The 15,638-nt window shown below is 42.5% G+C and overlaps 1 pseudogene; it reads right to left on the bottom strand.

Moving 5' to 3' along the window:
- Window positions 1–1,029: 1,029 nt before the first annotated feature.
- LOC147608615 (uncharacterized) lies at window positions 1,030–14,413 on the bottom strand (annotated as a pseudogene).
- Between the last annotated feature and the right edge of the window lie 1,225 nt (window positions 14,414–15,638).

Genomic DNA, 15,638 nt, shown 5'->3' with positions numbered 1-15,638 from the left:
ACTTGCGAGTTGTCAGATCCGAAGCCCAATCAGCATCAGTATATCCAATTACTTCTATGTGTTTGTTGCCCTCATGACGATATACTATGCCTAAAGTCATGGTATTCCTGATGTAATGAAGTAAGCGGTTAGCATTTGGATCATGCATGAAGCGAGATAGAAGTCCTGCTGCAAAATTGAGGTCAGGTCTCGTGCAAGAAACGAGATAGCGTACACTTCCAAGAATGCTGTGATATCTCTTGGCTTCGGGGGTGTGTATCCATTGTGCTTTGATGTTGCCTTGTTTCTCATTGTATAGTTCCCAGATTCGGATTGGAAGGGGTGCTTTGATATCATTCACTTGATGAATGCCAAACTTGGTAAGTATGCCTTCTGCGAATCTAGATTGCTCATCAAGGAGCAATGTGTGTGGTCTTGCTCGTTGAATTTGTATGCCGAGAATGTATGAAATTTCCCCCCCATCGGTCATACGAAATTCATCCGAGAGTTGCTTCTTGATAAGAGTGATTTGGCTGGTGGTATGAGCCATGAGCACGATGTCATCGACATACACAGTGCAAGCACAAGAAGGCCTTCCGGGTCACGCCTAGTGTAGACCGAAACCAGACTGTTTCATGAAGTCGGTGAAGCGAGCATTCCATTGGCGAGGGGATTGTTTCAGACCATATATAGATCGCTGGAGATGGCATACATAATCGAGATGATTCCTATCCTCGAAATGAGGAGGCTGAGCCATGTAAATGGTTTCCTGCAGAAACCCATTTAGGAATGCTGTTTGCACATCCATCTGATGTATTTCCAGATTGTAGTGAGCTCCAAGAGCCATCAGAACTCGAAAGGTGGAAAGCCCCAAAGTGGGGGAAAAGGTTTCCTCATAATCTACACCGTGTTCCTGAGTAAAACCTCAGGCAACCAAGCGTACCATCAGCATTGTATTTTCGACGCAGAATCCATTTGCAGGACACCACAAATCGTGTAGAAGGTCGAGGAACTAAACTCCATGTATTATTGGCTTTCAAAGACTGCATTTCACTGTCCATGGCAGCAATCCATTGTGGTGCTTCGTCTGAAGCAAGAGCAGCAGCAAACTGGTACCGATGCATCTTCAATAGACACAATATGGGCCTGTAAATCAGTGGGCTGATTGTCGATGGACTTCATTCGACGCTGAGAGCTGTAGGATTGGGTGTTAAACGCCAAAGCAGCTGTCAAGGCTTTGTTGATCTCAGGCTCACTTAGAATGTCACTCAATGCTCTATATTTTTGGTTAAGAGGAGTGGAAGAAGATGGATAATCTGCTGGCGACTCAAGGGCACTGTGAGTCTCTGAATTGGTCGCTGAGCCTGGAGCGCGTGGGTACTGCTGATGCAAAGATGGATCCATGGGCAGCGAAGGATACTCACTTGCCGAATTAGGAGGCATGATTGACTGAGTGAAAATTCGAGAGGAAGATTCAGTGGAGGTTGAGGATGAGCTTTGAGGTGCGTGTTTCACCACACCTCTTCGTCCTTGTTGACCGGTCAAAGGCCTCCGCTGATCAGATGGGTAGGTAATGTGGGTGACTCCTTGTCGAGAGTCGGAAGACAAGCGCAAAGAACGCCGTGCTGGAGGGCCATCACTAGATGCTGGACTCCGAAAGATGAAGCCCCTAGCTAGAGTAGGAATTGCAGGAACTGGACCACTTGGAGAATGTACTCTGCCTATTGGAGGAGCATTGGGTAAATTTCGTTGGAGCTGCAGGAGGAGGAAGATTTAAAGCAGCCCTTTCCCTTTCTTCAAATAATATGTTTGATTGTTCACCGCCGTGATGAGTGTGAGGATTGGATGGACTGGCCTCCTGATTAGGTGCTGAGGATGTTGAAGCTTCTGATGGTGTGTGAAGAAGTGAATCCTCATCAAAAATTACATCTCTAGAGAAGAGGAATTTTCGTTTTGTGGGATTGTAGAGGCGATATGCCTTCACACCAAAGCGTTCGCCATAGCCAACTAGAAGGCAGCGTTCAGCCCTTGAATCAAGCTTGTTGCAATGCACAGGCTGAACCCAGAAGTAGCATGGAGTTCCAAAGATGCGAATGTGAGTAAGATCGGGTTTTTCACACCGGTCCACTGTGTGTAGGGAGTAAGATTTGGCAGTGTGCGAGAAGGTAATCTATTCTGCAGATAACAGGCAGTCGCTAAAGCTTCTTCCCAGTAGGACTGCGGAAGTGCAGCCACTTGCAGCATGGAACGAGAGGAATTGAAAAGAGATCGCCCTTTCCGTTCTGCAGCACCATTTTGCTGAGGTGTATGGGCGATTGTTAGCTGATGCAAAATCCCATGCTGGAGAAAGTAGTCCCTAAACTCGTGTGATAGATATTCCCCTCCATTGTCTGTGTACGAAGGACCTTAAGTGGATGTGAGGTTTGCCGCTCCGTAAGGTTATGGTATTGCTGAAAGCATTGGAGGTCTCCGACTTGTGCTTGAGGAAAAAAATGATTGTGTATTTGAAATAATCATCCATGAAGAGCAGGACATAGGAGTTGCCTGTGAGGGACTTTATAGGCAAAGGACCAAAGACATCGAAATGGACAAGCTCGAGAGGCTGTTTTGTTCTATGAGTGGAGCGAGGAAATTTTGTTCTGGACATTTTTCCAAAAGTACAAGCCTCATAGAGGTCAATGGAAACGGGTGTGAATTCAATACCTCTGGCCATTTTGTACAGCAGCAAGGTCCTCATCGCTTGGACATGCGGATGTCCAAGACGATAGTGCCAAAGAAGAGTAGACCTGATTGATTCATCACGTGAAATAACAGCATTTGATTGCATCACAGGTGGGACTGCACTAACACCTAAAGGATACATATGCCCATTAGGGGAAGGTTGAGGTCTATGCCATATTATGTTTTTAAGTACTTTTGCTTAAGGACTCTAAGCATACTTTGACTAGGCCTGACAAGGGGATCTTTATGCAATCATTATTTGAATTTCTATTTTTTCAAATATATATTTGCTTGAGCTAAAATGGGGGTAACTTTTTGGTTTCCCCAAATTCAAAATGGCTGAAAAGCCTTCCCTCCTCTCTTCCCTCCACGTTGAGGTCCCCCCCCACTTTCTCTCTCTACATTCTCTCTCTAAGACGCCCTTCTCGTTTCTCTACCACTCTCTTTCTCTTCCCCTTTCTCACATTTGGGTGTGCCATGGCTCTGCATCTCTGATTAGTAAGCTTCCATAACCTCTGCACTTCCAAATGCAGATATCTCACACTCTCTCATCCTCCATGCCTCATCTTTTTATCATTTTCTGCTCTCTCTCTCTCTCTCTCTCTCTCTCTCTCTCTCTCTCTCTCTCTCTCTCTCTCTCTCTCTCTCTCTCTCTCATGTCTTTCCCCCATTGAAGTGTAGAAAATCCCTCTGTCAACCTCCATAGCTTCAGAGCTTACCATTTTCCATTCTTGCATTGTTTACCATACATATCCCCTACTTCTGTCTGCAATCTACATCTCTCTCTCTCTCTCTACTGCATTATGCTGCAAAACCTCAATCTACCATTTTCTATGCCTCTTGCCATCTTCCTTGTCCTTTCTCCTATTACCTAATCAGAAGATCTATGACCTTCTAATATTTTTTACAGCAAAACTTCATTGCACTCTCCTCAGAATACCCTATCCTCACTCTTGCATTGTGTTCTACAAGAAGCTCTTTTCAGCATTGCCTAACCCTAAAGAAAATGCCACTTGAAGATATATCTAACAGAGCACCAAAGTTCAGGTTACATGTAGATTTGGCTGCTGAGTATGCTACCATCCCGCAGCACAAAATCAAGTGGTGTGACCGATGTGCCATTGGGTACTCTTCGATCACAAGGGCGAAAATGTGATTCATATACCCTATTGACCCGCTCACCAATGCTCCACCTCATTTTGTTAATATCACTACATTTCTTAGTTATGTAGGTGATGGAGCTAATGGTCTATTTGGCTATTGTAGGAGGCTTTCTTTTGTTGCAGCTCAGGAATCGCATTCAAGACTGCATTTCCAAGGCTTATGGCTTGAGTTGCAGAAGCAACACAAGAAGGACATTGATAGGCTTGAAGAAGTGGTGAACAACTTGAAAACTCAGAATCAAGAGCTCCAGAAGAACAACTTTTTGCTTAAGCAGGCCTTTGATATTGAACGGGACAAGGTGAATGCAGCCAAACAGGATGCACGAAACAAGCAACGACACCTTGCAACCCTGAAGAAGCTTCCAGTAGGCTTTCGACAACGGAAAAGAAAGCGTCAGTCCCTAGAAACCTTGGTGGAGCAAGAAAACGATGTGTACGAGCAACAAGGTAACTTCTATTCTTGCCATTGTTTTGCAGGACTTTCTGTTTTGTGAAACATATTGATGTTATTTTGTATTTATGTTCCATGTAGAGATATTGCTGGGGATATGATGGGATATGAAGGTGGTGCTGAGGAATGTAGAGCAGGGATATTGAAACATGTTGTTAAGTTATCAGACATATATAAGCTGCTAGAAGATCCCACATGCAAAATATCTAAGCAAATCCGAAAAAAAATTTCTGGAGAGCTGCAAAATATGGTAAGCCCCATACAGATTATGGATCATGCATGTGATAGTGCTGGTATCAGTAGGAAGGGATATGAAGCCATCTACAGGGTGTTTACACTAGGTCATCGTGCTAAAGGTTTTCTTCGACCCATGCTACCAACTCCATACAGTGTAACCATGGCAAGAAAAAGTGCAAACTCAGAAATTGCGACCATGTTAGGTGGCTACCATCATGTGGAGGATGCTCTGCCTGTATGTACTACAAAGGTATTTGAATACAACAAGTACAACAATGTCTTTATTGATTTAAGGACCCTTTAAAGAGCTATGATTTCTTATTATGGTCTAAGCATTGAGGAGTGCCAAGGTCAGGCTGTGTTTGTGTTAAAGCTTGATGAGTGTCAAATTGTAAAAGGACGAAAATTAGAAAGAGTCAGCCTAACACTTATGAACAGGGCTATCAAAGGAAATCTGGAACAGGATGATAATCTTCTTGACTGTAGTGCACAAGCCTCAAATTCCAACAAGGGAAGTCAATCTCAGGGAAAAGATTACTATGGAGTGCAATCAGAAAAGAATATATGGTGGTTGGCAGCATTTGAGCTTCCACAGGAGACGAATGATACATTGTGATGGTACCTTACCCGAACAGGCATCCCAAATGTCATATAATTGCAATCAAAAGGAGAAACTTTGCATGTGGAAGATGTAGGAACATTTACAGTTGAGTGGCACATGGCAGGTGATTTAAAGACATTGAAGTGTATGCTGGGATGCAAGCTAGGAGCAAATACTTTTTTTCCATGTATTTATTGCTGCCATTCAAAATTAGAGTATATTGATCGCGGCAAAGCTTCAGGCAAGGTTGCAGCCACCAAGACGACTAAATCTCATGCAAAGGGCAAGAAAAATGTACAACCAACTTCAATGAGTGCAACGCAAAACAAAGATCCAAAGAAACCTATGCAGTGGGTTAATGGCATCATGAATTGTAATACCAATTGTCCGCCTAATCGTGATCAAGAAGATATCTCATGGAGCCCTATATTAGAGATTCCACTTTCCCGTGTTCATATTTGCACGCTTCATGCTAGGTTACGCATAATGGACAAATTACTGAAGTTACATATCAATTATGCATGGAATATGGAGCCTAAAAATCTTCGCAACAACGAATGCATGAGTAAGCTGGAAGATGTCCTTTCAAGCGTGGGGCTTCATGGTGGTGCTGTAAAGTTAACTAAGGATACTAAAAAGTCAGGACCGGGTCAGGATAATCCAAACAAAATATGCATGGGTGGGTCCAAACAAAATATGCATGGGTGGGTCCAAAGCAAGACACCTTCTCTCAAATTACGAGGGGTACAATAGTCACACAAAATATGAATTATGGAAGGCCATTTGTGACTGCACCACTTATCGTGGGAATAATGCAGAGCTTGGTCTCAAGCGGGCAAGGCTGTGGGAGTCACTTGACAAAATGATTCAACTGCTAGGCTCCACTTGTTGCTGAGGAGATTGCAAACTTAAAGACTGCAATACATACATTTACTCAACAAATGGTTGATGCATGGGGAGAAACACATATCACCCACTATATGGTATTTATCTTTTTATCTATTTACTGATATTAATCGCCAAATAGTAAAATTCTGATATGATCTTTGTTGCAGCACATTATATTTGCCCACGCACAGTTTTTTCTCGACGAATATGGTCCAATGGCAATTTGGAGCACCCAAGGAATGGAGCGCTCTCATTATCAAGCTAAGGCAGCATACTTTAAGAACACGCGACATGGTGGAGGTGGTAAGGAAAAAAGTAATGCCTTGCATGAGATGTTTAATTGGTTTTATCGCAGTTTGGGAGGTCGACGCCGACAGAAACCAAAAGGGCAGGTGTCATTACTACGAAGGGTTGTAAAAAATGTCAATCTGCAACGAGCAATTACATGGCGAGCATCAAGTGCCGTGCATGGGATGCGTGAGTGGTTCGCTGTGCGGAGGCGTATGGGTCGAAAATGGGTTCCATATTAAAAAATTGTAGCCTTTTTTAAGTTAAAGCTTTTTTATTAATGTCAAGATTTTTTTTATTAATAAGTTTTTTTTCAAAAACTATATAAACCTGTAAAGGTGAGTTTTAAAATTACATTTTCACGTTCATTCACTCGTGTAAGTCAATGGATGGCTAGAACTAAGCACACTGCACGCAAAACTAAGAACCCAAACATACCGTCTGGTGCACACAAATTAATACATGCAGTAGCCGCAGCACAGGCATTTCAACAAGTGCAAAAACGTATCAAAAAGAAGCATACAAGGATGGACAGAGAGGTAGAGACCCGACAGGAAGATGTACAGCCGGATGTGTTCTCAGGACTGGACAATATTGAGGATGTCTCCAAGTAGCCTGGAGACACCGGCTCATTTAGAGCCATGCGTACATCATTCCCCCGACCTCTCTCAGAGGCTGAGCAGCAGGAGCATGTGCTGGAAGAGCAACAACGCGAGGAGGAGCATAGAAGAAGAGAGCAACAGCAAGCCCTATTCCCTCAGCAGCTAGAAGAGGAGCTAAGGGTCGCATTTGAGGAAGACCAGGAAGCACTTCTGTGTATTGAGCAAGAGCAGTATCAACAGGCTGCTGACTTCTATGAAGCAGAGGAAATAAGCCATCGTGAAGAGCAGGATAGGCTCTTAGCACAAACACTACATGAGGAACTTGAGAGCGTCACCACCTAAAAAACAAAGAATAAAGATTCGTGTCAAGAGAAAGAAGGAACGTGCAAACAGCAAGAGGTGGAGATGGAAGAGGAGGATCGACGACAAGTAGAGGAGCAAAGGGAGAGGAAAAGACTGGAGCAGGAGGAGCAAAGGGAGAGGGAAAGATTGGAGCAGGAGGTGCAAAGGGAGAGGGAAAGACGGGAATAAAGAATTCAAGAAGCACGCAGATTAAAACAAGAACAAGAAAAGAAGAAGGCAGAAGCAAGTAAAAGAAGACTAAATCTAGATCCAGCCGAGTAAGAAAGGCGAAAAAAATTTAGAAATGATAGACAACCATGGGAAGAGAGGTTGCATCCACCACCACCCCCTGTAGCCAACAAGAAGAGAAGATGGAAACCAGGGACCGTGGCTCTGCGAGAAATCAGAAAGTACCAAAAGAGCACAGACCCCATCATGGCGAAGGCCCCTTTTGCAAGAGTTGTAAAAGAAGTCATCGACAAGTACAGTGACAAGGTCACTCGGGTACAGAGTACGGCACTAGAGGCCCTCCAAGAGGCGTCAGAAACAATTTTGGTCTCTCTATTTCAAGATTCGATGCTATGCCATGCTCATGCCAAAAGGGTGACCCTAAAGCCTGTTGACATGGCACTTGCACTACGTTTACGTTAGGATAAAGCGCTCCATAAGGAAGGCTTTATAGGATAGGATTAAGCTTTTAGGCGGCGGCCTTATTGCCTTTTGTAATCTCGACATTGTAATACATTTTTTTGAATCTATAAGATATTGTCAATGACTCGTTAACCAACGTATTCATTTGTTTCAACTGTGTTATAAAAGCAGACATTTCATTTCTTGTAATGTTGTTTGAATGGGTAAAACTGTTGATCATGTATTAAGAGCCTTAGTTAAACAGGAACAAAATTTATATTATTGATAAGGTGATTGTGAAACATTATCTTGTTATACATGGTATTATTGTTGGCATTAAACAAAGGATCCTTACATAGTGCAAAAACAAAATTATATTGAATTTATTTTAGGTCCAAAAAAAAGGCTTAAAGCTCAATAAGACCTTAGAAAAGCTCAGGGACAAAAAAAAAGTTATTTGGGGCTCAAAATCACCTGGTGAAGTCTGGCATTAGATAGAACATTTTTTAAAAAAGCAACAGTTTTCTTTTTTTTTATGTTTCTAGGCAGAGTAATCACCAAAAAAAAGTGCACACAATGCACTAATGTGTGAAAAAATGATCAAAAAAAGGGCTGTGCGCTACGGCGCGAATTCAAGCCTGGCCTGCAGTTTGAAAGGCAGAAATTTGCGCCGTAGCGCACAGCCCTTTTTTTTAATTTTTGGACTCTTTCCAGCATTATGTGCACTTTTTTGATGAAAAATATGCTTACAAATATCAAAAAACATAAAAAATTCTGATTTTTTTAAAATTGTTCAAATTTTGTACTCTCAGATTTTGTACTCTCAGATTTCAGCTGGATGTTAAGTGACATTCAAAGAATAAATATTTGATCATTATCAATGAAATTTCCTACACATTCACATGCCTGCCAAAAGTTTAGAGGGCACAGTGCTGACACAACAAATAAACAAGAGAAATGGTTCAGACTTCTTAGAAACATTATAATTAAAAAAGTATACATTTTGTATTGATATCGTAGAAAGAAAATTACAAGTTCCTGAGAAGATTTCTGAGAGCTTCTTTAGCTTCGTCACTCTGCGTGGCTTTCTCACCTAGGCTATTAGCTATAATAATAGGATTGGTTACACCTTTGGAGATTGAAGTGGCACAATGGCTTAGCACGTGGCCGGTGTAGTTGCCTGCAAATGTATACATAGCTACCTCCCTACTAATAAGTATACATTTGTTTGCATTATTTGCTAGCCCATCTTCGGTGAGAACCCCACTTAGAGCTTTACACTTGATGAGCTCTGCTTGTGCCTCCTCAGAGTACTCTAAATGGATTACTCGAATAAATGATGGAGAGAGGCTAGGAAGGTAATGAATCAGGGAGGTGTATCGTCCATCAGATTGCACACGAACTCCATCTCCACATGCAGCAAACTTGTCAAAAATATAAGCTTTCTACAAGAGAAAAAAATCAGGTGTTAGTAATAACTCACTTATAAATATGAAGGAAGAACTTTGATTTAACCCCACCTCAATGTCATCATCACATTGGCTAATGCGTGGGTTGCATATGTCTATACTGCTTCCACGCTGCTCAACTGATGTATCTACATGCAAGTGCTTATGTGGTTGAAATGATTCTTGAGGGACACTTTCATACTCTGCTGCTACATTTTCTATAGCAACAAGAGCATTGGAAACAGTTTCCTCAATTGTACATTCTGTATCATAACCTTGGAATGCTAGCGCTTTGGTAAGATCATGGTCATCAAAATCAATCTGTACACCTGCAGTTTGTTGCTCAAGTATGTCTTCTTTGCAGAAACCAGACCCAATTGCTAATATGCTTAAGGCCTCATCCTCCCTTAACCCCAAGGATTTACAAATGTCATCAAGGAAAAGAAATTCCTTGTTATCCATGATGATGGGATTCAAAGTGGTTACATCCAACTCAGGGATCTCTTCCACAATTTCATCCCCTTCGAGGTCACGATGAGGCTCTTCATCCTCAGTTGACCCTTGTTGGAGAAGCACCAAGGCCATGGACGCTTCATCTTCTTCTGAGAAAACCTCTTCCACCTCGCCTTTGGATTCCTTCACAAGAGCTACTTCTTTACTCACTGCCTTTCCCTTCTTTTTTTCTGTATCCCTGGCTTCTTGCAGAAACAGTGCTAACGTCATATCCCATGAAAGGAAGGTGGTGCCTACATTACCAACCTGCAATTCATAAACGGTGTCATCATCTTCGACCCTATAATTGCTAGATGTAAGCCCTTTCAAAAATCGGTTGAGCCTGAATCGGAACGACTTGTCACCATGGTACAGATGCCTGATTAAGTCCACTGGAACCCATTTAGTGGTGGATTCAAGCAATTGCACAATATATTGTGCCACTACATCATTCATGTACTGGACCTGCTCTTGAAAAGCCTCTGCATGAAGGTCTATAGTTTTCTGCATATCAATCACCCCCTCAAAAATGGCGATGTTCTCACCTGCACCTGCTGAGAGCCCAATTTTCTCAAGTTTTGCGCGTAGCGAGTTAGAGCTTGAAGCCATGGAAGGAAAATAGAAACTGCAAGATCTTAAGAATGAAATGAGCTTTATAGAGAAAAACCTATTCTTATAAAGCATTCCACTATAACATTTAATAAATTTATAGAACATACTTAAAAATTTTAAAATTAATAAAATTAAAATCCAAATTGCAGTGAAATACAGAGGACATTGGGACTATGGTGCAATCAATAATTTTGTATTCAAAAGTACACCGCTACAAATTATCGCCCAAAATCACTCAAAATGTTACCTAAGTCTGCAACTTAACAGTCTTTCAAGCTAAGGACCCTAGGGGGCTCCAATGACACACAGAGTGTATGTTTCTCTGACCTTTGACGCATGGGTCGATTAGAAACAACAAACTTGAATTGGTTCCTTACATTAAAGGACATGACAATACGATCTCTCAACTGAGCAAAATTCCAATCATCATTAACTACCACTGTATGCTCCTCTCTTGGGTGAACTTCAATATGAAGTTCTACCTCCTCCCTAGCATAGAGATCAGAGTCCAAAGCCTCCCATTCACCATGCGATCATTTCCACCTTCTAATAGGGTACACCATAGTTAGATTTTGCTTGCCTATCTGATACCTGCATCTTACCATTGACATTACCGCTAAGCACTTTATAACATCGCCCTTATGTTCTGCCACCTTGGTGGTCCAATCGCCTTTTAGAAATGTATCTAGAGCTTCAAAGGCCCCATCTTTGCTTATCCACATTGTTGGGGTGCGATGGAACTTGCCTGCTTTAAAAATAGCAATAAACACATGTAAAGGCATGAAAAGAGATACACTTATCCTGTGGGATCCATATGCAGCCTTTAGGCTTGACTGAATGTCATGGAAAATCCTGCGCTGAAAGCTCTCCATTGTGGTGGGGTCTGGAATGGGCCATTCCGGGCTATTTAGTGCAGGAGGAGAAATTGGCTCAAGTGCTCCAAACCTTCCCCTCTGTGGCACAACATATGTTGCAGCAATGAAAAGTACTCCTCTATTTGCAAGTTTGGAACTTGTTTCCCCAGCATACATAAGCCTACCTAGATCAACATGACATGCTTCGAAGGTCCCTGTAAAACATTCTAGAGGCTGCCATTCCACACATGTTGAAGGGAAAACATCTGCATACAATAGAATACATTGGATTTCTTGATATTCACATAGTCTTCATGCAAGCATTTCTCTAAAGCAAAGAAACATTAAACAAGTACTGAAACTTACACTTAGTTGGGAATCGTGGTGAGTTCTCATCTTCAAGATGTATTTGGCTTGAGGTGTAAACATGTTGCACCTTTGCAAGCCGCTTTCCATCCTTGTTGCAAACTTTGAATTCTAAGATCCTTCCTTTCCAGTGATGGCTTGTGGAAGCCATGTGCCTTCGAGGAACCTTGTGTGCACCCCTCAAACTAGGCTGCATTGTTATCCACATGAACCGCTTAAAACGGTAGGAATCCAATGACCTTCATCATCCTGTACTATGGAAATAGCCATGGACTCGATAGTGGATGATGGCCTGCGTACACACTGAAGAGCCATAGATGGCCCAAATGTAAAGAAAGTGAATGTTAAGAATATGGCAAAAAAGCAAATACCTGCTCAGAGAGAGAGAGAGAGAGAGAGCTAGCTAAAGCTTCAAAGAAGTTTGCTGCAAATCCATACACACACACACACAATACACACACACACACACACACACACACACATGCACACACACACAGAAAGCTAAACCTTCAAAAGAAAGCAAATGAGAGATTGCATTAGGTGCCTGCATGCACAGAGAGAGAGAGAGAGAGAGAGAGAGAGAGAGAGAGAGAGAGAGTCTGATAACAGAGCTTCCTCTAGAGAGAGAGAGAAGGGCTGATAACAGAGCTTCCTCTGAGTAGCTGGTAGCAAAGAGCTTTCCTCAAAAGAAAGCTAATGAGAGATTGCATTAGGTGCCTGCTTGCACACAGAGAGAGAGAGAGAGAGAGAGAGAGAGAGAGAGAGAGAGAGAGAGACAGAGACAGAGTCTGATAACAGAGCTTCCTCTAGAGAGAGAAAGAGGCTGATAATAACAGAGCTTTCTCTGAGTAGGTGGTAGCAAAGAGCTTTCCTCAAGTTGGGAATGAAGATAGGGCTACAAGTGAGGGTGTAGTGAGTGGTAGATGGGGAAAGTGGGTTAGTCTAAAAGGGAGGAGAGAGAAACACGCCCCTACTTTTGGAGGGAAGAGGGAAGTGAGGGGGGGTAACTTTTTGAAACTTTTCCTTTAAAAAAATATTTAAAAAAAAGATATTGAATATTTTCTTTGCTGGCAGATCTGAAAAAGGTAAGATTCTACCTTTGACCATAAGATTTAGGGTCTTAATCAACCCAACGTTTTTGTACACATGTATTTTTCCTATTGGCCTTCACACTAATCCTCTCCTTAATCTCATGGCAGCTTAAAGGTCCCCCATAGACCTCAACCTTCCCCTAATGCCTTGTTGAGCGCAAATGACATGTATTTTTCCTATTGGCCTTCACACTAATCCTCTCCTTAATCTCATGGCAGCTTAAAGGTCCCCCATAGACCTCAACCTTCCCGTAATGCCTTGTTGAGCGCAAATGACATGTAGAGGTGGCTGAACGTGAATAGCTGCCTTTATGATGTAATAGCGATGATGAAATTCAATGGAAGACCCGTTTTGTGTGACTTCACTTACTGAGAGAAGATTCTTAGCTAGACCAGGAATGTAGTAGACATTATGGATTCGTGTGATGGCTCCATTGGGGAGCTTAAGAGAAACACTCCCGACACCTTGACCAGTGTATGCACCATCATCTCCCAGACGAACCTCCATAGTATTCAGAAGGGGTCGATAGTTATGTAGCCAAGATTGAGTCCCGGTCATGTTGTGCGTGGCACCAGTGTCTAGGTACCAAGAGAGGTCTGATGCAATGGGATTAGATGTGGCCACAAAGAGGCGCAATGTTGTGACATCCTCCTCAACATCTGTAGTAGCAATCTCGGTGAGATTAGCTTGATTTTTGGATCGTGAATTCTGAGCACGATTCCTTTGTCCCATGCGACATTCGAAGGCAAGTCTATGTCCTCTTCGATTACAGGTTGTGCACAAGAGATTGGGGTTAAATGCAGGATCATAATTATTCCCGCGATAATTGGGGTTAAAGTTTCCTCCAGTACGGGACTGCATCCCTCTGCCATTAGACCTAAAAGGTCTATTTGAGTTTGTTGGTCGGCGAACCGTCCGACTCCCACCCCCATTAGAAGTTTGCCTTGGGCGAAAACGGGCTCTAAACCGGATACCACCGACAGCCATAGCCATGTTGGGACTGGCATTGTAGGAGTTGGAGTGTTGTTATTTCCCCTTAGCTGGTCTTCTTGGCGGATTAAAGTTGCAAGTTCGTTCACTATAAGGGCATTGTTATTTGAGTGAGTGGTGATGAAAGGCCTCCATGTATCTGGTAAAGCTGCCAATAAAGTTGTGACTTGTATTTCCTGTGGAAGTGTTAGGCCTGCGATCATTCAGTAAATCATCATTAGCTTTCTGCCAGGCATTGAGAAAAGCCTCAGTTGTTGGATAGGAAGACATGGTTATTTCATTCAATTTTTTATGCAGTAAAACACAAGAAACCACATTCGTTCTCTGATATTGCTGCTTGAGCAATTGCCACATCTCATTCGCCGTCTTTGCCTGTCACACTAGTTGGAGTTGGTGATCTTCCAGAAGAAGCATTATGTCTGTGCGTGCCTCAAGGTCTTTCTTTTACCAAGCATCAATTTCGGCTTGGGTGGGTGCTGCTTGCCTCGCAGGTACTACAACCGTCGAAGGATTGGGAACTGGGCCATCCGTCACTCCAAAGTTACCTGTCTTTTCGAGCACCATCTGCACACGCAAACTCCAGGGCAAATAATTTTTTCCATTTAGTTTTTCAATTTGATAATACTTAGTGTAGGAGGATGACGATGCTGCCGCCATTTGATGAAGAGCAGTCCGGATCAACTCTTCAAGGAACAGGAACAGCAAAGCGTGGTGGTCGTTTCTACAGTGCTCTCTTCTGTACCATGTGAGCGCTATAAACACAGGTTTTAATGTTGCTGAAGAATTCTCAAATTATCTCTCTCGCTCTCTCTCATACAAGATTTCATTACACACAGAGATGGGCGAATCAGTTATGTTTATTATTCATCGTCGCACGATTACATAGGGGCGGAGTTCAGGTGACGTTTTGTTAAGTCGCATCTTTTCAGTTATTTTTAATATTTGGTCAAATCTAATTTGACTTATTTTATTTTTTGATTATTAACGTTCACAACAAGTCGTCAAGCTCACCTTCTCCTTCTCTTAGTGTTACTACAGAGCTCGACACAGACACAAATCATCAAGCGCACCATCGTCTAACAAGCTTTTAAAAAAAGGGACAAAACAAAAAAAATCATAGCATCCTTTGAGCTCTCACCATGCACAGAGGAAGAGAGAGAGAGTTCATTGGCTGCCCTCCCTTGATCAAGTGCATCAAAGGATAGGGGTGCAGTTTGCAGGAAGAAAGTGAGGAAGATATGTGTGAGGAAAGAAAACATGTGGTCTTTTATTCTTTCTATCATTTTTTGTTGTAACCCTTTTCTCACTCACATCTCCACCCTCCATCTACTTCACATCTTGGTTTATTTTTGGGCATTCACATCTTGGTTTATTTTTGGGCATTCACATGCACATTTTTGGCCGTTTGAGCATATTGGTGCTTTTTTCACACGTGGTGTGGCATTCTTGAGTACAATTGGGGGTGTTTCCACACTTTTGAGCATTGACGAGATAACATGGGGATCCATTACTACCTCTACCCGGCCTACGATTGCCGTGCTACCCACCATCATCGTTGTTGACATCACTATGACTCCATTCTAGCTGCGGTATCCACTCATACCCTATTACTCTGGCCCTATGCTCGTCATCTTGATTTGCCATTTCAGGTGAGGAGATGCATATCATTTTTCGAGTTCATACATATATTTGGAACATTGTGGCTTTGACCTTTAGATCCTTCTTCACTGACATCATGCTATGATGACACATCATATTCATGTCACATATGGATGTTTGAGCTTCAGATGTTGTTGCCTAGCCAGTTTAGACACTTATTTGATGAGGAGGACGTCCATGCCAGCTGGTCTAGATATCCTACACATGGTGATTTTATTCAGGA

Source organism: Cibotium barometz, chromosome 53 (assembly GCF_041138505.1).
Source record: "Cibotium barometz isolate CiBa-2024 chromosome 53, ASM4113850v1, whole genome shotgun sequence".
Taxonomy (NCBI): Eukaryota; Viridiplantae; Streptophyta; class Polypodiopsida; order Cyatheales; family Cibotiaceae; genus Cibotium; species Cibotium barometz.
Note: the sequence above shows the minus strand (reverse complement) of the source record. Positions and strands in the feature narration are given on the sequence as shown.